The sequence below is a fragment of the Lutra lutra genome, chromosome 5 (genome assembly GCF_902655055.1).
Source record: "Lutra lutra chromosome 5, mLutLut1.2, whole genome shotgun sequence".
In the NCBI taxonomy this organism is placed as follows: domain Eukaryota; kingdom Metazoa; phylum Chordata; class Mammalia; order Carnivora; family Mustelidae; genus Lutra; species Lutra lutra.
The window spans coordinates 105223812-105245921 of NC_062282.1; the positions used below are offsets into that span (position 1 = coordinate 105223812).

At 36.3% G+C, this 22110-nt stretch overlaps 1 protein-coding gene and 1 non-coding gene across 3 annotated transcripts in view; one reads left to right on the top strand and one right to left on the bottom strand.

Annotated features, from left to right (window-relative positions):
* AP3B1 (adaptor related protein complex 3 subunit beta 1) overlaps positions 1-22110 on the bottom strand; it is a 348039-nt gene that overhangs the window by 164226 nt on the left and 161703 nt on the right. The window lies entirely within an intron of this gene.
* LOC125101431 (U6 spliceosomal RNA) lies at positions 9150-9253 on the top strand. The gene has a single exon (XR_007127840.1). It is a non-coding gene; the product is annotated as a U6 spliceosomal RNA (small nuclear RNA).

Consider the following 22110-nt stretch of genomic DNA (forward strand, 5'->3'; position numbering starts at 1 on the left):
TGATCCCAGGGTCCTGGGATCGAGCTCCACACATCAGGCTCTCTGCTCAGCAGGAAGCCTGCTTTCCCCTCTCTCTCTGCCTGCCTCTCTGCCTACTTGTGATCTCTCTCTGTCAAATGGATAAATAAAATCTTTTTAAAAAAATAAACTGGATCTCGGGACGCCTGGGTGGCTCAGTTGGTTAAGCAGCTGCCTTCGGCTCAGGTCATGATCCCAGCATCCTGGGATCGAGTCCCGCATCGGGCTCCTTGCTCAGCAGGGAGCCTGCTTCTCCCTCTGCCTCTGCCTGCCACTCTGTCTGCCTGAGCTCGCTCTCTCCCTCTCTCTCTCTGACAGATAAATAAATAAAATCTTTAAAAAAAAAAAAACTGGATCTCATCAAAGTTAAAAAATTCTTGCTCCATGAAAAACCCTCTTATGAAGAATAAAAAAATTCTAGACTGACAGAAATATCTGCAACCACACGTATGATAAAGGACTAGTATCCAGAATATAAAGACAACTCCCAAAACTCAACCGGAAAAAAAAAAATTGAATTTAAAAAAGAGCAAAAAGTATTTTTAAGGACTGAACTGTACATCTCACCCTCCAAATTCACATGTTGAAGCCCTCATTCTCAAAGTGACTATATGACAAACTAGGGCCTTTAAAAAGAGGTCATTAAGTTTAACTGAGACCATCTGGGTGGCACCCTAATCCAACAAGCACTGGTGTCCATATAAGAAGAAAGAGAGACGCCAATGGTGGCACAGAGATAAAACCATTTGAATACCCAGTGAGAAGAGAGCCATCTGCAAGCCAAAGAGAGACAGACACCTCAGGAGAAACCAAACTTGCCAACACCTTGATCTTGAACTTCCAGTCTCCTGGAAGAACTGTGAGAACGTGAGAAATAAATATCTGTCCATCAAGCCACCCAGTTGGTATTTTCTTACGGCAGTACTAGCAAACTAATACAGACTTCAACAAATAAATTCACTGAAGAACCTAAGGCAAAAAGCACATGAAAAAATAAAACTTCATTACCTTCTAGGAAAGCACAAATTAAACCTACAGCATATCAAAATGACTACACTACACACATATCAAAATGGCTCTCATCTTATAGGAAAACATAGTGACAACACCAAATGATAGTGAGAACACAGAGGAAACTGATCATTCATACACTGGTGGTAACTCTAAAAGGTTATAGCCACTCACAGATTGGCAATTTCTTACAAAACTAAACTTGTAATTACCATACCAGTAATTGCACCTCTGGGCATTTATCCCTGGGAAATAGAAATTTATACTCATACAAAAACCTGTTAACAAGTATTCATAACAGCTTTATTCCTAGTAGCCAAAATGGAAACAACCCAGATGTCCTTCAATGGATGAATGGTTAAACGAATGGTAAATAAAATGGTTAAACATTTATGCCATGGAATGCCACTCAGAAATAAAAAGAAACAAATAATGATATATACAACAAATCCAATTAATCTCCAGATAAGTATGATGAGTGAGAAAAATCCTAAAAGATTACATATTTTATTATTACATTTGTATACCATTCTTGAAATGACAACATTATAGATAGAGAATCAATTAGTAGTTGCTGGGGGTTCAGAGGGGCAAGGTCAAGCAAAGGGAATGAAGTAGTTTCAGAGATGCAATGGCAACACGAAGGATCTCTGTGATGGAAATATTCTGAATCTGGACTGTACGAATGTCAATATCTTCGTTGTAATACCTTACTAGTTTTGTAAGATGTTGCCACTGGAGGAAAACAAGCATAGGTTACACCAGATCTCTCTGTATTACTAAAACAGCACGTGAATCTACATTATTGTAAAATTAAAAGTTCAATTAAATAAAATTAAGGAGAAAAAAAATCAATAAATTCTTTTTCTTTTTTTTTTTTTTTTAAGTAAGCTCCATGACCAGAGTGGAGCCCAACATAAGGCTTTAACTTACGACACTAAGATTGAGACCTCAGCTGAGATCAAGAATCACACACTTGGGGAGCCTGGGTGGTTCAGTGGGTTAAGCCTCTGCCTTCAGCTCAGATCATGATCTCAAGGTACTGGGATCCAGCCCCACATTGGGCTCTCTGCCTTTCTGCCTATTTATGATCTCTCTCTGTCAAATAAATAAATAAAACCTTAAAAAAAAAAAAAAAAGGAAATCACATACTGAACTGACAGAGTCACCCAGGTGCCCCAAATCGATAAATCATTTAAAAGCTATTTATATATATTTATTCATTGTTACAATAATAAAAGAAGTGATCTTAAATGTTATAGGTTAATATCACTTACTGAAGTACTTTTACTTTGTTAAGTGTGTACAGTAATATACAATCTTCACTTAACCTTACTTAAATATCACTCAAAATACTCAACAGAATTATTACTATTAGGTTTTTTAGAAGTAAGCATAATATTATCTGAATGTTTTTAAAATCCATAATAAAAAAATCTTAAGAACATCTCCAAACAGAAAAAAAACACAAAATTTATACTCTCTGGAAACCAAAGAAGTTTTTTTTAAATACTCACCTTCAAATATAAACCATAAATTACAACATTATCACTTTCCTTTGAATGCATAATTCAAAATAAACTATAGTTGATCCTTGAACACAGATTTAGGGGCTAACCCCAACATAGCTGAAAATCTGAGCATAACTTTTACTCCCCAAAAATTTAACTACTAATAGCCTACTGTTAATGGAAGCCTTACTAATAACATAAATAACTGATTAACATATACTTTGTAATATACATATATATTTATATATATATACTTTGTATATATATTTGTATATATACATAAATATATATTTGTATATATACATATATATTTATATGTAACACACTAAATTCTTAAAATGTTAACTAGAGAAAAGAAAATGCTAAGAAAATCATAAGAGAAAATACATTTATAGTACTATACTATATTTATTGAAAAAAATCTATGTATACGTGACCTGCACCATTCAAATCTGTGTTGTTCAAGGGTCAACTGTACTTGTCTGCCAGTCCTTTGAAGAAAAAAAAAAAAAGACTATAAATGAGATATACTTTTGTCTTTTTATTTTTTTTACTTTTATTTGCATTTATTTTATGCAGAATTTACTCCTGGGCCATAAGTTTTTGTTTCTTCAGTTTTTACTAGGATATCTTTTTTTCTATGAAACCTCCTGTTCTGATTTAGGAACAGTCTGCTCTTTTTCAGTAAGAATCCTCTCAGTGTGGCAGGGAGAACTCAAAGATTTGACCCTCTTGCTTTACATGATTTTGTACAGTTATCTGGGTCATATAAACAGTGAACCATTTTCAGAGATCATCTCAGCCCACTTAGAGGAAGAAATGATACACTGTTACTCAAGACCAGACTTGAGTGACTTTCCTTTATGAAGTTCCAGGCCAAACTGATTCTATTATGTGCATTAATAAATTAATAAAATGATACCCAAATAATCACATTCTCTAAGCATGACCACACTCCTACAATCCTTAGTCAACTTTAATCAAATGTTCAAACACTACCTGAAACTGATATATAATGAACTGCTGTGTTGACACAATCTAACTAGCAAAATTTTCAAATGCACATAAAAAGCTAATCACTAAGCATTTATTCATTCCACTTCTCCTTCATTATTAACACACTTTATTAAAGTTCAATTATATTATTTGAATAAGACATTTGCATTGCTTGATGAATTAATAAATAAAGGGCTGACATGTTCATGAGGTTAATGAATGAGGTAAGGCTTCCACACAGAATGGGAACCAATCTCCAATAATATACATCTGAGCTGTTGGCTATATTTTCACAGGTTTTCAATCCATAAGAATGGACAACAGCCCAAACAGAATGGAAGCCAGGTGTACACAACCAAAATGGGTATATACCACATCACACCACTTCCATAATAGTGCTGGCTGGCAAATTACTTGACCTCTCCTTGTCTTAATTTACCCATCTGTGAAAGGGAATAAAAGCAGTATCTATATCATAAAAGTATTTATAAAGACTGATAATGTTAGTGGAGGCACTTAGAGCCTCATGCCAATTAAACACTCAAATAATAGCTATTACCACAGCTTTTATTAAGAAATTTTCTTCCTGGGGTGCCTGGGTGGCTCAGAGGGTTAAAGCCTCTGCCTTCAGCTCAGGTCATGATCCCCGGGTCCTGGGATCGAGCCCCACATCGGGCTCTCTCCCTGGTGGGGAGCCTGCTTCCTCCTCTCTCTCTCTGCCTGCCTCTCTGCCTACTTGTGATCTCTCTGTCAAATAAATAAATAAAATCTTAAAAAAAAAAAAAAAGAAATTTTCTTCCTAGAAAAACCACATAACAGAAAACACTAATTTACCTCAAATCAAATATCCTGAGTTGCCAAATATAAAGAGAAGTTTACCCCTAAAATCTCCTCCAAAAAGAGACTGTCTCATATTTGAGAATTTACAAAGGTATCATGAAGCTCTTGTACAACTACTTCATTTTTACCATGATACACTGTTTGGAAAACAGTGAAACAACTTTAATCAATGACAATTATAGATGCTTAAAAGAAGTCCCAAACTCCAGTGACAAAAAATGTCATTATAAATATAAAAGGACTTTAAAGATCACTTTTAAAAAATAGGTAATATAGGATAATAGAGTTCTGCTTCCAGTAATAAGATAGACAATGTGAAACAAACCCTTCTAGTGAGAACTAGGAAAGCTAGGGAGAAACCATGAAACACATCTCAAGGCACTAACAAGCTAAAAGAACAGTGATGAATTATGTAGGCAAGACCCAGAAGTAGTAAACCTAGAAATCCGTCTGAGATTTGCAATTGCTTTTCCCTAAATACACCTGCTATTACCTAACAGGAGTCTGAGAGGCCTATAATCCGAGCACAGCTTTCAGTAGATTCACAAAAACATACAAACAAAAACTAGACATTAAGATCCACCAAAAAGCAAAATTCCTACTAATTCTCCCAGTCTTTAGTTTAAAAGCTGGGAGTCTTAAAAATAAATTAATTTAAGTAAGTAAATAAATAAAAGCAAGTCTTTTAGGGAATACGATGCTAAACTAAAGCCCAACTTTTAATCATCTCAATCCATAACTGAAGTGATAAAGTAAATCAGATTTTTGATATCCTTACCTAGTAATAATTCCACAAGCAAACTGAAACCCAAGAACCAAAGCTTCAAATTAGTTCAACAATGTTTTACAAAGAAGGAAAAGAAGGGAAGAAAGAAAATACAGTGTCATTAAGGCTAAGGATTCAGTTTCTATTTCAAAAGAAAAACAGGTTATTATATGGAAAGTGGCAAAAGAGGGGCTTCTGAAATAGATGTGCAATATCTGTTTCTTAATCTGACTACTCATTATATATGTATATTCATTTCATGAAAATTCCCTGATAAAGTCATTTGCTTCTGCCACATGTACATTATATATTACTTCAATAAAAACTTTTTAAAATATGCATATAAGAAAAGACACAATGATGTGACTACAAATCAAGAAGAAAATACAAGTAAAAAAAAGCTAGATAATGGGGATAAAACAAAAAATTTAACATGGACTATAAAATAACTATGGATAAATATGTTCATGGATAAGACTGAGCTTTTAGAAAGGAATTCAACACAATTAGTTGTTATATAAAAGTGACATTCAGTTTTTTTTTTTAATTTTATTATGTTAGTCACCATAGAGTACGTCATTAGTTTTTTTTTTTAATTTTATTTGACAGAGAGATCACAAGCAGGCAGAGAGGCAGGCAGAGAGAGAGGAGGAAGCAGGCTCCCTGCTGAGCAGAGAGCCCAATGCGGGGCTCGATCCCAGGACTCTGAGATCATGATCTGAGCCGAAGGCAGCGGCTTAACCCACTGAGCCACCCAGGCGCCCCAACGTCATTAGTTTTTGATGTAGTGTGCCACGATTCATTGTTTGAGTGTAACACCCAGTGCTCCATGCAATACATGTCCTCCTTAATGCCCATCCCTGGGCTACTCCATCTCCCCACCCTCCCCCAAAACCCTCAGTTTGTTTCCTTGAGTCCATAGTCTCTCATGGATCGTCTCCCCCTCTGATTTCCCACCTTCATTATCCTCTTCCTTCTCCTAATGTCCTCCATGCTATTCTTTATGTTCCACAAATAAGTGAAACCATATGATAGTTGACTTTCTCTGCTTGACTTATTTCACTTAGCATAAACTCCTCCAGTTCCATCCATGTTGATGCCAAAGTTGGGTATTCATCCTTTCTGATGGCTGAGTAATATTCAATTGTATATGTGGACCACATCTTCTTTATCCATTCATCTGTTGAAGGGCATCTCAGCTCTTTCCACAGTTTGGCTATTGTGGACAATGTTGCTATGAACAATGGGATACAGGTGGTCCTTTAAAATACACCTGTATCTTGGGGGAAATACCCAGTAGTGCAATCACTGAGTCATAGGGTAGCTCTAGTTTTAAGTTTTTGAGGAATCTTCCAACTGTTTTCCAAAGCGGCTGCATCAATTTGCATTCCCATCAACAGTGTAAGATGGTTCTCCTTTCTCCATAACCTCTCCAACACTTGTTGTTTCTTGCCTTGTCAATTTTTGTCATTCTGACTGAGGTAAGGTGGTATCTCAGTGGGGTTTTGATTTGAATTTCCCTGATGGCTAAAGATGATGAATACTTTTTCATGTGTCCATTAGCCATTTGTATATCTTCTTTGGAGAAAGTGGCTGTTCATGTCCTCTGCCCATTTTTTGACATGATAATCTGTTTCTTGGCTGTTGAGTTTGAGAGGATCTTTATAGATCCTGGATATCAGTGCTTTATCTGTAGTGTCACTGCAACCATCTTCTCCCATTCTGTGGGTTGCCTCTTTGTTTGTCTGTTCCCTTGGCTGTGCAGAAGCTTTCTATCTTGATGAGGTCCCAGAAGTTCATTTTCACTTGTTCCCTTGCCTTTGGAGATGTGTCTTAAAAGAAGTTGCCATGGCCAATGTCAAAGAGGTTACAATCTATGTTCTCCTCTAGGATTTTGATGGATTCCTGTCTCACACTGAGGTCTTTCATTCATTTAGAGTTTATCTTTGTGTACAGTGTAAGAGAATGGTCCAGTTTCATTCTTCTGTATATAGCTGTCCAATTTTCAAAGCACCATTTATTGAAGAGACCATCTTTCTTCCATTGGATATTTTTTCCTGCTTTGTCAAAGAATGGTTGACCAGAGTTGAGGGTCTATATCTGGGGACCCTATTCTGTTCCATTGATCTATGTCTGTTTTTGTGCCAGTACCATACTGTCATGGTGATCACAGCTTTGTAATATATCTTGAAAACAGGCAACGTGATGCCACCAGCTCTGTTTTTCTTTTTCAATATTTCCTGGGTGATTTGGGTCTTCTCTGGTTCCATACCAATTTTAGAACTGTTTCAGCACTTTGAAAAATGCCACTGGTAATTTTATTGGGATGGCACTGCAAGTATAGATTGCCCTGGCCAGCACAGATACTTTAACAATGTTCATTCTTCTGATCCATGAACATGGAATGTTTTTCCATCTTTTTGTGTCTTCAATTTCTTTCACGAGTGTTTTTGTAGTTCCTAGAGTATAGATCCTTTACCTCATTGGTTAGGTTTATTCCAAGGTATCTTATAGTTTTTGGTGCTACTGTAAATGGAATTGATTCCCTAATTTCTCCTTCTAGTTACATTGTTAGTGTATTGGAAAGCAACTGATTTCTGTGCATTGATTTTGTATCCTGCCACATTACTGAAATGCTGTACGAGTTCTAATAATTTAAGGGTGGACTCTTTTGGGTTTTCTATGGAGTATCATATCATCTGCAAAAAGAGTGAGTCTGACTTCTTCTTTGCCAATTTGAATACATTTTATTTCTTTTTGTTGTCTGATTGCTGTTGCTAGTACTTCTAGTACTATGATGAACAACAGTTACAAGAGTGGACATCCTTGTTGTGTTCATGATCTCAACAGGAAGGTTCACAGCTTTTCCCCACTGAGAATGATATTTGATCTGGGGTTTTTGTAGATAGTTTTTACGAAATTGAGGAATGTTCCCTCTATGCCTATACTCTGAAGAGTTTTAATCAGGAAAAGATGCTGTATTTTGTCAAATGCTTTTTCTGCATCAGCTGAAAGGGCCATATGGTTCTTGTCTCTTCTTGTATTAATGTGTTCTATCACACTGACTGATTTGAAAATGATGAACCATCCTTGCATCTCAGGGATAAATCCCACCTGGTCATGATGGATAATCCTTTTAATGTACTGTTGGTTCCTATTAGCTAGGATCTTATTGAGAATTGTGGCATCCATATTCATGAGGGATATTGGTCTGTAATACTCCTTTTTGATGGGGTCTTTGCCTGGCTTGGGGATCAAGGTAATGCTGGCCACATAGAATGAGTTTGGAAGTTTTCCTTCTATTTTTTTAAATAGCCGCAGGAAAAAAAAGTATTATTTCTTCTCTGAATGTTTGGTAGAATTCCCCAGGGAATTTATCAGGCCCTGGACTCATTTTTTGGGAGGTTTTTGATCACTGCTTCAATCTTATTACTGGTTATTGGTCTATTCAGGTTGTCAATTTCCTCCTGTTTCAGTCTTGGTAGTTTATAGGTTTCCAGGAATGCTTCCATTTCTTCCAGGTTGCTTAATATAATGGCATAAAAATAGTTGTTGATAATAACTTCTAATAATTGTTTCTATTTCCTTGGTGTTAGTCTCTCTCCCTTTCATTTATAATTTTATTAATTCGGGACCCACACAGAGTCCAAATTATTGACCACAACCCAAGCAAGATGCACCTGTTTTATGGGACCTTAGGGTTGTCAGCCTCTTGCTCTTCCAGGCTGTCTTCTGAGGGAGGGGCCTGCCATGCTGTTACTCAGGCAACCCTGTTTGGGCAGAGTTGCCCTGACCCCTCTGGGGGGAGGGATGGGCTCAGTGTAAATCGATTTCTGGGGACTTTTGTTCTCAGACAGCCTTCTGCATCTCTTCCGAGAGTCAGAGCATAAGTAACTGCATCCAAACCTAAGTCTCAGAACAAAGAGATTGCAGTCTGATCTTCACTGAGCTCTCCAGGCCATAATGTCTCCAATTCTGTCTGTGCTGCTAAAAACCACAGCATCCTGATGCTCGCTTTGGCAGCACATATACTAAAACTGGAACGATACAAAGAAGATTAGCATGGCCCCCATGCAAGGACAACACACAAAACCACAGCATCCTGGGTTGTGCACCCCACAGCAGCATTCCCAGCCCTTGCTCCCAGGGCCAGGCACATCTCTGTCCTTTGAGCTTCTAAAGCCACAAGTTGCCCCGTTTGCATGTGCATCCCTGTAGCTCCAGGTTTCAGTCTGTGTCACTGCCCTAAAGTCCTTTCCCTGCCACTACTGGTCTTCGAGTCTGTGCCTAGTCCCCAGCAAGGGAGGCTTTTGCCTTCCTGGCTCAAGATCACGGAGGCTCCCTCTCCCTTCATCTTCTGATATCTGCCTGCACGATCACAATCACAGCTCCCCACTTCATACCTCGAGACTAAATGCCAGAGAGATTCTGTTTGTAGACATCCAGATATATCTTCTGATTTTGTGGGTGCTCAGAATGGTCTGGTAGATAACCAGCTTAATTCAGTGGACCAATGGAAATAGGGTCCCCTTCTCCTCCACCATCTTTATTTCAACCTGACACTCAAATTTGTTTTTTAAGATTTTATTAATTTGGCAGAGAGAGATCACAAATAGGCAGAGAGACAGGCAGGATGGTGGTGGGGAAGAAGGCTCTCTGCTGAGTAGAGACTGATGCAGGGCTTGATCCCAGGATCCTGAGATCAATCATGACCTGAGCCAAAGGCAGAGGCTTAAACCACTGAGCAATCCAGGCGCCCATTCAATTTTTAATACCATTTTGATATAAAGTATTATAACTTATAAAGTGTTGTAACTTATAACTATAACAGCAACCACTTATAGAGTTAACACAGTAACCTTCTGAAATTTCACTTTGACTGTTACATGTGTTATAATTTCGACAGATCACAAAGAGAAAATTTGTGCTTAGAGAGAATAGACCAGATAATAAACTTTAATATACTTCCATGTGTACTTGAAAGGGGTATTTGGAAGTATTTTATTTTTTAATAACACATATTTAATGAAAAAAACTATTATTATTCAAAATAAAACATTTAGTTAAAAAGAGTGGCACTGGTTTGTTTTGTTTTTTGAATCTAGTATAGTTAAAACACAATGTTACATTAATTTCAGGTATACAACAGTGATTCAACAAATTTATAAGTTATGCTACCCTCACCACAATTACAGCCACTATCTATCACCATATATTGCTATTATAATATCACTGACTATATTCCCTATGCTGTGTGCTTTATTTCCATGACTTACTCATTCCATAACTGGAAACCTGTATCTCATCCTCCTCTTCACACATTTTGCCCATGCAGCCTCCTCTCTCCTCTCCTCTGGCAACCATCAGTTTGGTCTCTGTATTTATAAGCCTGATTCTACATTTTATTTGTTTATTCCTCTATTTTTATTAAATTCCAAATATGAATGAAATCACATAGTATTTGTCTTTCTCAGTCTGATTTACTTCACTTAGCATAATACCCTCTAGGTCCACCTGTGTTGTCACAAATGGAATGATATTGGGGGAGGGGGGTTTGGTCAGAGAGAGAGAGAGAGAATCTTAAGCAGATTCCACAGCCCAGTGTGAAGCCTGACATGGGCTAAATCTCACAATCCTCAGATCATAACCTGAGCCAAAATCAGGTTTCAGTAATCAGTCACACGGTTAACTGACTAAGTCATCCAAGCACCCACGATCTCATCTTTTTTTAAGACTAAATAATAGTACTGTATGTGTGTGTGCACACATCCTTGCTCATTCATCTATCGATGAACTCTTAAGTTGCTTCCATGTCTTGGCTATTGTAAATGATACAATAAACACGGGGTGCATGTATCTTTCTGAATTAGTGTTTTCACTTTCCTTGGGTAAATGCCCAGTAGTGGAATTATTGGATCATATGGTATTTCTATTTTTAAGTTTTTAGTGAAACTGCCTAATTATTACAATTTATTCTGTATCCCCCAGTATTTCTTATTTAAAAACTGATCTGATGCACTCTCAACTTATTTAATACACCTGTGAATCTGGAACTAAGTAGAAAGACCTCTTCTACATCACTGAACTAGCTATTATGAAGCCCTTAAAAATTATTCTAAATATAAAGTCCTTAATCAGAGTATATTATACATATAATTTTAATCATCTTAAGAGTCTGTTTTCCTGATATACAGATAATAAAAAGTAAAACTTAAAAAGAAAAAAATTATTATATCTCTCATTCTGCCAAGGAGCAGGAAAATAGAAATGTGTTTTAGAAGTATTTACATCAATAAAGTAAAAAAACAAAAAAGCATTTGTTATATATATTATTTCTACTGAGCCTGGAGAAATGAGGCATTACCATACATAGGGTTTCTAAAAGGATATTAATTAAATCACTTTATATTGTGGTTTACATTGGTGATTTTTCAAACCACACGGTCATCAAGTAATGTTACCTTTACTTCAATAAGATACTGATATGCCTATTATAAAAAAATAGAAACATTTCAAAGGAATCTGACTGATATTCAAAAAAACAATAGGGGCGCCTGGGTGGCTCAATGGGTTAAGCCGCTGCCTTCGGCTCAGGTCATCATCTCAGAGTCCTGGGATCGAGCCCCGCATCGGGCTCTCTGCTCAGCGGAGAACCTGCTTCCTCCTCTCTCTCTGCCTGCCTCTCTGCCTGCTTGTGATCTGTCAAATAAATAAATAAAATCTTTAAAAAAAAAACAACAACAACAACAACAAAAAAAAACAATAAACCTTTAAAACCTACTCCTTTACACCTTGGGAAAATGGATGGTTCTAAAGCAAAGGGAAGTAAAAAATAATTTAAACAAACTCCCTAAGGCCAAAGCTGAAAAATTTGGGCAACAAATTAAATAATAATAGTATTAGTTTTAAATCCAAATAAAGTAAGTATCTCTATGTTCATAGTTATATAAGCAAATAACTAAAAACAAAATAAGTAAGAAAGAAAAGCCAGGTATATCTTACAGAAGAATTCTAAATAATATCTATGTTCATATCATGTGAATGTGCACTGAAAGCTTGAAATGCATTTCTTTGAGAGTGTCTAAGTGATGTATATCTCAAACAACCCACACAGAATTAAAGATACTACCCTTGAAAAACCAGTAGGTGACTAAAAAAAAAAAGTCCTACTTATTCAGGACACAAATACATAAAATATATGTAGTAAAATTCATAAAATGAGTATTAAGAAGTTGGACTTATAAACAAATTATATATTTTCCTGAGATTTAAAACAGAACGTATGTGTATAAAATAAACCTATATAACACAATAGACAGACTCTCTCCATCTTTCTAAAAAAGTATACCTTCTAACTGAACCAAACAAACCACTCTTTAAATCTCTTTCAGAAAATAGGAACCAATTTATATTTAGGAAAGCTTTTTAGTTTCTTTAAAGTGAAGATATTGTTTCTGAATAGATATAAATGAAATTATATCTAGAGTATCAATAATTTCATATAAAATCTGGAAGAAGAAGTTGAAAAGGGATAGAATTAAAATAAGAGCAGCCATGAGTTGATGAATAGGTGATGTGTAAAGGGGTACTCAGTAGACTGTTAGGTATTTTTGTGATGCTTAAATTTTTCCATAATTAAAAATTTGAACAGTGAGTTTTGACTGATGATCTACTAAAAAGCTATAGTACTCAAGACACTATGGTACTAGTGAAAGAATAGACAGATTAATGAGATAGAACATAAAAACAGACCCACATGAATATATAGCCAACTGATATTTGACAAAGGGGCAAAGGCAAATCTATGGAGAAAATGCAATCTATTCAACAAATGGTGCTAAAACAACTAGACATTTATGGGAACAAAAAAAATCAATCTAGACCCAGACCTTATAATCCAAAAATTCATTCAAAAAAAGGTTTACAATTATAAAACATAAAAACTATAAAATTCTGGAAAATAACATATGACAAACTCTAGATGATTTTTAGATAAAACACTAAAGAATTAGTCCATGAAAGAACTAATTCATTAAGCTGGATTGCTTTAAAATCAGAAACATCTGCTTTGCAAAAGACAATGTCAAGACAAAGATGAGACAAGCCAAGCTACAGACTTGGGAGAAATATTTGGAAAAAGCATACTTGATAAAGTTGTTATCCAAAATAACATGGAAAGCTTTTTTTTTTTACACTTCACAAAAACCTCACAGGTCCAGTTACTATTTGTCACTATACAAAGTTATTACAGTACCAATGACTATCTTCTCCATGCTACATACAACCTCCCCATGACTTACTTATTTTATAACTGGAAATCTGTAACTTCTAATCCCCTTCATCTATTCCACCCATCCCCACAACCCACCCCACTCTGGCAACCACCAGTTTGTTCTCTGTGTCTGTAAGTCTGTTTATTTTGTTTCTTAGATTGTACTTATAAATGAAACCATACAGTATTTATCTCTGACTTACTTCATTTAGCATAATACTTAGCTAAGTACACCCATGTAATTGCAAATGGCAAGCTTTTATTCTATGTCTATTCTATGCCTAATATTTCACGCTGTGTGTGTGTGTGTATGTATCACATCTTTATCCGTTCATCCACTGATGAACTCTTTTAGGTTACTTCATACCTTGGCTAGTGTAAATAATGCTACAATGAACTTATGGGTGCAGCTACAATTTTTAAATTAGTGTTTTCATTCTCTTGGAAAAATACCCAGAAGTGACAATGCTGGATCATATGGTGATTCTATTTTTAATATTTTGAGGAATCTCTATACTGTTTTCCACAGTGGCTGCACCAATTTACATTCCCACCAATAGTGCATGATAGTTTCCTCTTCTGTACTTCCTCACCACTTGTTATTTCTTTTTGTTAGGTAATGGCCATTCTGACAGGTGTGAGGTGATATCACATTGTGGTTTTTACTCATACTTTCCTGATGATCAGTGATACTGAGTATCTTTTCATGTGTCTATTGGCCATCTGTATCTCTTCGTTGGAAAACTCTATTCAGGTCCTCTGTCCATTTTTTAATTGGATTTTGTTTTATTGTTGTTGAGGGGTACTGAATTCTTTATATATTCTGGATATCAACCCCTTATCAAATAAATCATTTGCAAGTATCTTTCCTCATTCAGTTAGGTTGCCTTTTCTTTTTGTTGATGGTTTCCTTCACTGTATAAAAGCCTTTTAGCAAAAAAAAAAAAAAATTAAAAAAAAAATAAAATAAAAAAGCCTTTTAGCAATGCCTGGGTGGCTCAGTTACTTGCGTATCTGCCTTCAGCTCAGATCATGATCCCTAGGTCCTAGGATTGAGTCCTGCATCAGGCTCCTTGCTCAGTGGGGATCCTGTTTCTCGCTCTGACTGCCCATCCCCCACTTGTGTTCTCAAGCTCTCTGACAAATAAATACAATCTTAAAACTAAACAAACAGGGGTGCCTGGGTGGCTCAGTGGTTAAGCATCTGCCTTCGGCTCAGGTCATGATCACGGGGTTCTGGGATAGAGCCCCATACCAGGCTCCCTGCTCAGCAGGAAGCCTGCTTCTCCCTCTCCCACTCCCCCTGCTTGTGTTCCCTCTCTCGCTTTGTCTCTCTCTTCCTGTTAAATAAATAAAATCTTTAAAAAAAAAAAAAACCTAAACAAACAAAAAAGGCTTTTTAGTTTGATGTAGCCCCATTCCCCCCTTTTTTTTTTGCTACTGTTGCACTTAACTACTGAAGACACACCCCCCAAAATATTGTTATACCTCATGCAAACTGATATGTATTCTTCCAGGATTTTAATGGTTTCAGGTCCTACATTTAAGTCTTTAATCCATTTTGTGCTAATTTTTGTATATGGCAAAAGAAAGTGATCCACTTTAACCAACACCATTTATGGAAAAAGACTCTTTCCCATTCTATGTTCTTGTCGTCTTTGTCATGATTAGACCATTAGGGGTGGGTTTATTTCTGGGCTCTCTATTCTACACCATTGATCTATGTGTCTACTTTTGTGCCAGTAACATACTGTTTTGATTACTATAGCTTACATATACTTTGAAGTCAGGAAGCATAATTTCTTTAGCTTTGTTCCAAGTTCCCAAGATTACACTGGCTACTCAAGGTCTTTAGTGGTTCCATACAGACTTTAGATTATTTGTTCTAGCTCTGTGGGAAATGACACTGGTATTCTGATAGGAACTGCAATGAATCTGTAGATTGCTTTGGGTAGTTTGGACATTTTCACTATTAATTTTCCTTATACATGAGCAGGGTATATCTTTACATTTATCTGTGTTGTCTTCAATTTCTTTCATCAATCTCTTAAACGTTTCAGAGTACAAGTTGTTCAACCCCTTGGTTAAATTTTTCCTAGGTTTTGTTATATATATAAATAAATGTATATGGGATTATTTTCTTAATTTCTCTGATAGTTCATTGTTAGTACATAGAAACAACAGATTTCTATATATTAATTTTGTTTCCTGAAAGTTTACTGAATTCGTAAGTTACTTCTAACAGTTTTTTGAGTCTTTAGGGTTTTCCATACCTGGTATCATGTAATCATCAATACTCACAGTTTTGTCAGTCTTGTCCTTTCCAACTTGTATGTCTTTTATTTCTTTTCCTTGCCTAATTGTTATGCCTAGGACTTCCAATACTATGATGAATAAAAGTGGCTAGAGTTAGCATCTTTGTCATACCCCGATCTTAGAGGAAAAGTTTTCATTGTTGACTGTGATGTTAGCTATGGATTTATCATATATGGCCTTTATTATATTGAGGTATGTTCCTGCTATACCCACTTGGTTGAGAGTTTCTATCATAAATGGATGTCAAATATTTGCAAATGCCTTTTCTGCATCTTACAAGATGATCCTATGACTTTTAACCTTTGTTTTGCTAATGTGGTTAGCATGTTGATTGATTTGTTAAACCATTCTTGCATCTCTAAAACGAATCCCACTTGGTCACGGTGTATGATCCTTTTAATATATTGCCGGAATTTAATTTGCTAATATTCTGTTGAGGATTTTTTCATCTATGTTCATCAGGGATACAGGCCTGTAATTTTCTTTTTGTGTCTTTGGTTTTGCTATCAGGGTAACTCTGGCCTCATTAAATTAGTTTGGTAGTTATGCTTCCTCTTCAATTTTTTGGAAGAAGTCGAGAAGGACAAGTATTAACTCTTTTTCAAATGTTTGTTAAAATTCACCCATAACACCACCTGGACCTAGACTTTTGTATGTTGGGTGTTTTTGATTACTAATTCAATTCATTTTGAGTGATCTATTCAGATTTTCTCCTTCTTCATGATTCAGTCTTCAAAGATTGTAGGTTTCTAGGAATTTATCCATTTCTTATACATTGTCTAATATGTTGGCATATAACTATTTATAATATTCTCCTATAATCCTTTGTATATCTGTGGTATTGTTTACAATTCCTCCTCTTTCATTTCTTTTTTTTTTTTTTTAAAGATTTTATTTATTTATTTGACAGAGAGAGATCACAAGTAGATGGAGAGGCAGGCAGAGAGAGAGAGAGAGAGAGGGAAGCAGGCTCCCTGCTGAGCAGAGAGCCCGATGCGGGACTCGATCCCAGGACCCTGAGATCATGACCTGAGCCGAAGGCAGCGGCTTAACCCACTGAGCCACCCAGGCGCCCTCTCCTCTTTCATTTCTAATTTATTTCAGCTCTCTTTTTCTCTTGATGAGTCTGGCCAAAGGTTTATTGATTTTGTTTAACCTTTCTAAGAACAAGCTCTTAGTTTCACTGATCTTGTCTTTTTTTTTTTTTTTTTACATCTCTGATCTATTTCAAAATGTTATTTTTATTATTTCCTTCCTTCTACTAACTTTGGACTTCATTTGTTCTTTTTCTAGTTTCTTTTTTTTTAAGACTTTATTTACTTGAGATAAACTAAGAGAGCACAAGCAGGGTGAGGGACAGAGCGGGAGGGAGAAACAGGCTCCCTCATGAACAAGGAGCCTGATGTGGGGCTTGATCCCAGGACCCAGAAATCATGACCTTAGTTGGAGGCAGGGGCTTAACCAACTGGGCCACCCAGGTGCACCTTTCTAGTTCCTTTAATGTAAAGTTAGAGGGTTTGATATTCCTCTTTTTTCTTGAGGTAGGCCTATATTACTATGAAATTCCCTCTTGAAACCATTTTTGCTTTGTCCCAAAGATTTTGGATTGCTGACTTTCTATTTTCGTTTGTCTCAAGGTATGTTCTGATTTCCTCTTTGAATTTTTCATTGACCTACTGTTTAATACCATGCTGTTTAGTTTCAATGTTTTTGTAGTTTTGGTTTTTTTTTTTCCCACTTTTATGTAACTGATTTTTAGTTTCATACCATTGTGGCCAAAAAGGTGCTTGTTATGATTTAAATGCCAATTTTATGGAGACTTGCTTTAACTTGCTCTGTGGCCTACTGTGTGATCTATCTTAAAATACTGGTACCCATCGTTTTTTCAAACCAATTTGCATGGTATACATTTTTCATCCCTTCACTTTCAGTCTGTACATCATTACATCTGGAGTTTCTTGTAGGCAAAACCTATAAGGGTCGCATGTTTTTATCTATTCAGCCATATTATGTCTTTTGAATGCAAAATTTAGCCCATTTACATTTAAAATAATTATCAACAGGTATATGCTTATTGCCACTTTAACTGTTTTCTATTTTTGCAGTTCTTCCCTGTTCCTTTCTCTTCTATCTTTCTTTGTGGTCTAATAACTTTCTTTAGTGTTATGTTTAGATTCTTTTTCCTTTGTATATTTTCTTTTAAAGTTTTTTTCTTTGTGCCTACCATGAGGTTCCCCATTTAACATCTTATGTATGTAACAGTCACTTTTAAGTTGATAGTAAATTAATGTTGAGCACATTTCAGAACTTTATATTTTTACCACACCCCATTTAATATTTCTGTTGACACTTTTTTTTCTTTAAAAGATAGTGCATAAGAGAGAGAATTATGCATCCAAGCAGGGGAAGGGGCAGAAGGAGAGAGAGAACTTCAAGCAGGCTCCATGCCCAGCACATGCCCAGGACACGGGGCTTAATCTCACAACCCTGAGATCGTGACTGTGCCAAAAAAACAAAAACAAAAACAAAAACAAAAACAAAAACAAAAAAACAAGCACTTAACCAACTGTGCCACCCATCCACCCCTTGACACATTTTACATCTTTTATGTACCCCTTAACTAATTATTGCATCTTAATTAATTTTACTACTTTGTCTTTTAACCTTCATATTTGCTGTTTAAGTGTTTGATCTACAACCTTTATTATTTATTTACTTTTTCTGGTGAGATTTTTACTCTCATATATTTTATTACTAATTAGTGCCTTCTCTTTTTTAGTTTACAGAAGTTCCTTTAACATTTCTTGTAAGACCACATTAGTAGTGATGGACTCTTAGCTTTTGTTTATTTGGAAAACTCTTAATCCATCCTTCAATTCTGAAATGATAACCCTATAGGGTAAAAAATATCTTGATTGCCAGTTTTTGCCTTTTAGCACTTGGGATATGTCATTTATTTCCTTCTGGCCAGTAAAGCTTCTATTGAAAAATCTGCCTATGGCCTTACAGGGTTTCCCTTTTATATAATATGTTGCTTTTCTCTTGCTTCTTTTATGATTTTTCTCTTTATCCTTAATCTTTACCATTTTAATTATGTCTCAATTATGTTCATCTTATCTGGAACTTTCTGGGCTTCCTGGACCTAGATGTCTCTTTCCTTCCCTAGATTAAGGAAGTTTTGGGGCATAATTTCTTCAAATAATTTTTCTGACTCTTTCTCTTCTCCTTCTGGGACCCCTATAATGAAAATGCAATCCTGTTTGATGTTTTACAAATGTCCCTTGGGGTATCTTCACTTAATTTTTTTTTTTTTTTCCATTTTGCTGCTCTGCCTGATGTTTTGCATTGCTTTGTCTTCTAGTCTGCCAATACATACTTCTCTTTCAACCATTTGGCTGCTGGACCCCTCCAATGTATTTTTCAGTTCAGTTATAAATTCTTTCTGGTATTTACACTTTCTATCTCTTTGTTCAAATTCTCACTGTACTTCTCCATTTTTCTCTGGAAAACAGTGAGCATCTTTATGACCATTACTTCAAATTCTTAATCTGGTAGGTTGCTTATCTCCATCTCATTAGTAACTGTTTCTAGGTATTTGCTAGTTCTTTGTTCTTTGGTTTGAAACATATTCCTGTTTGTCCATTTTGTCACTCTGTTTTTCTATGTGTATTAGGGGAAATGATTATGTCCCTCAGTCTGAGGATTGGTCATGTGTATAAGCTGTTGCATGTGGATCAGAAGTGTTATCTCCTCTGGCCATCAGAGCCAGGGACTCTTACACGCATCCCTTATATAGGTTTTATGTGTCCAATCGCTGTGATAGGGCCATGGCTGCTGCACAGGAGTGGAAACACTCACTTGACCTGGCTCAGCCACTATGTGGGGCAAGCAGGGTTCAAACTGTTTGACCAGTCCAGTTACAACTTGGTCTCTACTTGAGGTGAGTGAGGCTAAGGACTTATATCTGGCCCAGTCCTGGCTGGAATACTGTCCAAGGAGGGCAGGGCTGAACATGCTTGCCTGGCCCTGCTGCACCTTCAGTGCTACATGGGACGGACAGGGTGTGGGGTGCTTGCACAACCTGGTACAGCCTGGATGGACAGAGCCCTCTCTCCGAGAGGTGCTAGCTAGCTAGAGAGACAGCACCAACAATGATGACTATTTGCTCTATCACCAGCAAGTCAGGATGAGATTGTAAAAATAGTATCCACCAGCACTTCCATCCCCAGACAAAAAAACTTGCAGTTTCCTATCTTTCTGGCAGGCGCTTTAAAATTAGTAAATGGGTCTCCCTCATTTATGGTGGTGTGTTTTCAAACTGCTGCTTTTGCACTTATCTTAGGACAGGTGGGGTTTGCACTTGAGCCCTTTAAGACCAAAATCTCTCTTCCCTATAGTTCTATGATTCTTTTAGTCTTAATCCACATTGAATTTTAAAACCAGGTATTTTGGGGCTTGTCTTCCTGGTGCAAGCCCCTAGGGCTGGGGTGCCTAAAATGGGACATAATACCTTCACTCCTCAAGGGAAAATCACATATTTTGGAGACTCTTCCTCATTGTGTGGTCACTATATCTGGGATAAGGTTGTGGGTGAGGTCATGTCTTTGCCTCTCCTACCCATCTCAATGTGTCTCTTTTGTCTTTTGGTGTGGAAGTGCTATTCACCCAGTTCTCAAGTTCTTTTCAGAGGAAAATTATTCTACTTATAGCTCTAAGTTTGTTGTGTACATGGGAAGAGGTGAGTTCAGTCTTCCTATGCTGCCTGAATCCCCCTGAATAAAAAACTGTTACAACTCTACAATAAGAAACCAAACAACTCAATAAGCAAAACATCTGAGCAGACAAATCCCCAGAGAAGATATATAGATGACAAATACACATATACAAAGACGTTTAACATCATATGTAATCAGGGAAATGTAAACAAAAATGCAACAATAATAAGATATCACTATGTTCCTATGAGAATAACCAAAATCCAGAACACTGACATTACTATATGTTAGTGAGGATGTGGAGCAACAGGAATTCTCAATTCACTGCCAGTGAGGATGCAAACTGGTACAGCCACTATCAAAGACAATTTGGCAGCATCTTAGAAAATTAAATATACTCCTACCAAAGGATCTAGTAATCATGATCATTGGCCATACTCAAATGAGTCCATACAAAAACCTCAAAAACTCAAAGGAGTCCTACACAAAAACCACTTTTTAAAAAGCTGATTTATAGCAGCTCTGTTCATAATAACCAATTCCTGCAAACAATCCTTCAGCAGGTGGAAGGATGCATAAACCGCTGTACATCCAAACAATGTAATATTATTTGGTGCTAAAGAGAAAGGAGCTATAGAGCCATGAAAAGATGTAGAGAATCCTTAAATGCATATTACTAAGTGAAAGAAGCCAATCTAGAAATGTGACAAAGTGTATTATTTCTAGCTATATGATACTGTAGAAAAGCAAAACTATGGAGAGAGTTAAAAAACTGTTAATTGCCAAGGTTTGTGTAGGGGAGAGATGACTAGGCAGAGCACAGAAGACTCTTGGGGCACTGAAACTATTCAGAAGACTATAATGGTGGAGTCATGTTACACAGAATATACCACACCAAAGGTGAACACTAATGTAAACTATGGACTTCATGTGTTAACTGATGTATTAATATACATTCACTAATGATAATAAATGTACCACTATGGTACAGAACGCTGACAGTGGGAAAGTTGAGTGTGTAAATAAACAGGGAGTACAAATGACCTCCGAACAACACAGGGGCTAGGGGCAATGACACCACCACCCCCCAGTCAAAAATACAAGCATAACATAGAATTGCTCAAAACCTTAACACTGTTGATCAGAAACCTTACCAATAACATAGACAACACATATTTTGCACATTATATGCATTATATACTATATTCTTAGATAAAAAAGAAAAGAAAGTATTATTAAGAAAATCTTAAGAAGAGGAAATACATTTACAGTACTGTATTTGCAAAAAAAAATTCACATTTAAGTAGAGTCATGCAGTTCAAACCTATGTTTATCAAGGGTCAACAATATATGGAAACTGCATTTTCTGCTCTATTTTGTTATGAACCTGAAGCTTCTCTAGAAAATAAACTATAATTTAAAAAAAGAACCAGTGTGGGGGGGCAGTGAGTTTAGTATCTGAACCTATCTCTATAGGCCTCCCTTCACTGTGTAATGACCACACCAAATGCTAATATAAAAACATCAGAATAAAATTAGTTTTCACTTTGCTCTAAAACATTTACTTTCAGTAAAGAGAAATGTTATTACATTAAATATAAGATTTATGAAGGTAAAAAAAATTACCTCCTACTCTATAAACCGTATTTATAAAGTCACAGTTTC